General features: G+C 31.3%; 1 protein-coding gene across 2 annotated transcripts in view; it reads right to left on the reverse strand.

Annotated features, from left to right (window-relative positions):
* The window catches only part of LOC103308549 (putative mediator of RNA polymerase II transcription subunit 29), an 81940-nt gene that overhangs the window by 70090 nt on the left and 9241 nt on the right, over positions 1 to 2609 (reverse strand). The window lies entirely within an intron of this gene.

Here is a 2609-nt window from a genome sequence, read left to right on the forward strand (position 1 = left end):
AAATTAAAAAATGTATTAGGTATTTTACCAACAAAACGAGAGAAAGATAGTTGACAACATCTAAGAGAACGTCACAACCTCCGACAAACTTACATGTGTAGTAAAATATTAATATATAGGCATTTATTTAAGGATAATATCTTTATCATTAAGTTTTATTTTCAGTTAATTAGAATTAAAAACACAAAATTTGTTCTGTAGAACATAAATTTGCTATTAAAAGATATCTACGTTTGTGATCTCATGCGGTTATGCCAAGGTACTCTTAATAAATAATATGACATAGATTATTGTTCTAATCGAGAAATAATTATCACAATACTATACAGGATGTCATTGTATGTGGGGATTTTTAAAAGATTATGGATCAATCACATTGTATTTCGTTAAGAGGAATAAAGACGTGTTTCTTTATTTTTAACATGCAAATTTTTTATAACAATTTCAAAATTTTTAAACATGCATGTGTATCAATAGGAAAATCAACTTTATTTTTTCAAACGGTAACTATACAATATTTTTTAAAGGATTCCCGTAAAGCTAAATAGTATTCGATTTTTGACATTATTGCCTTAGGTATGTAAGGAGGATAAATAATTTGTGTAATGAAAAAAGTGCAATGGTTTGTGGTGCTCTTCTCGTAGTGGGATAAACATAAAACTTGAACGATATAGGTTTTCTATATTGTAAGATATTGCATGCGAAGTATGAATGTAGGAGTTTAAACTCGTAGCACTTCATATTTTTTTGTTTTGGACATTTACATTTTATTTTGAATTTTTCCTATCTTAAATTCCTATGATACTTCTCTTACAATAGCATTCATTTGGAATCATTATTAGGTGGCTAAGGTAATATCTTATGGTATTTGATTCATGTTATAATAATATTGAAAATCTGTAATTAACTGAAATGAAAAGTATGCCTAAGTTAGGTACAAACCTATATTGAAATTGACTATTTATCTAAATATCTTCCAAATAGTTTTTTTTTTAAATTACGATTATTAAATATAAATTCTTAAAGAATTTCATATGCTGAATTCATACTTTGCAAAATAATTTATTAATGCATATTTTATTAAAGTTTAGAGGACCATAATTAATAAACTAGCAAACCAAAATTGATGATTTGACTATCAAGATTTTCAGAAAAAAAAAGCTTTACCAGAATCCATTAAAATATATAGTAGTTACCATTTGAAAAAATAAATTACTACTTTTTTAAAATAACACTGTTTCTATGAATTGAAACTGTAATTATCTGTTTTCAGATTCTCCATAAATAAAAATAAGCGATTTGTCTTAAAACGTAATGAATAAAATAAAATATACTCACGACTTTTACGTTGCGATTCGCTTAATGCATCTATATTTCCAATTATATAAGCCATAAAACATAAAGCTAACACAATAATGTTTTTCAACATTTTTGTTGCTACCAACAATAATTTAATAACAACGTTAGATGAATAACAAAAAGTACCAATGATATTAAAAGTTATCCAACAACGATTGTTTAGGTTTTAAATCGTAATAATGTGTATGAAATCTGTCCGTGCAAGTCTGCCCTGGGTGGGTCTTGCTGCGGAAAACTCCGTTGAACACACTGACTAGATTTGGTGCTCCACACTGGTATTTATAGCCTGGTCACGACTGCCACGTCGTTGCAGGAACCGCCCATAAAATGTCTGTGGTTGGTGATTGCGCATGGTTGAACAGCAGCTATAAAGCTGGTTGCCCGCGGCATTGGCTGATGCTTCTCTCAAAGCCACGCCCACAGCGTTCTATCGTATGTCATCGGCGTAGGTTCGTATGTGATGTGGCCGGTCCCGTATTCTGTGACAGACCAGTGGGCGCGTCGTAATCGGCGTGCAGCCGGCACGGTGCGCATGAATCGCTCGCCTAGCGCCAGCCGAGTAAGTCATATAATAGGCTATTCTTCAAATTCGATACAAAAAATGTGTATTTATTGTATGCAACAGAATAAAACATTTGGGAAAATAATAGTAGGCAAATAATAGTTTGTTGTTTATAATACGCACAGTACAGTTGTGCACATGTCGACCACCTGCGGTAGCTGAGAACTGTAGTTTTTATACCGTAATCGATATTGTGGAATGTCAAAACGAAAGGAAATTGATTAAAACCAGTTTTTAGCTGAATTGATTTTGTTTTCTGATATGAATTAAAAAAAAACCAGGGCTTAGAAACCGGTATAAACCGTTAAAAAACAAAATCGAAAACAAAATCAAAACTGAAACCGGGAAAAATTGGATAATGGTATTATTATTTAAACAGAAACCGAATTTTAATTTAAAAACTATGTTTAGTGGAAATATTTACTTAACACAAAAGGCGATTGAAATCCTCAATCCTGCTATTTAAATAAATTAATAAACCAAGAATGAATCATCCAGGCCTTGAAACTGATTTTAGAAAACGGTTTTTTCTGATTATTAAAAATAAAAAGGTGGGTAAGTGGATGTCGCTCTGCTGTACAGTAGGTTAGAAGTGGGTCACTGTATAACGGACAGTATTAAATTTAAATTCACTGATATAATATCCCAATCGGAAAATTACGAGTTACGCCGACACTCACAAAAGCCG

Source organism: Acyrthosiphon pisum, chromosome A2 (assembly GCF_005508785.2).
Source record: "Acyrthosiphon pisum isolate AL4f chromosome A2, pea_aphid_22Mar2018_4r6ur, whole genome shotgun sequence".
NCBI lineage: Eukaryota > Metazoa > Arthropoda > Insecta > Hemiptera > Aphididae > Acyrthosiphon > Acyrthosiphon pisum.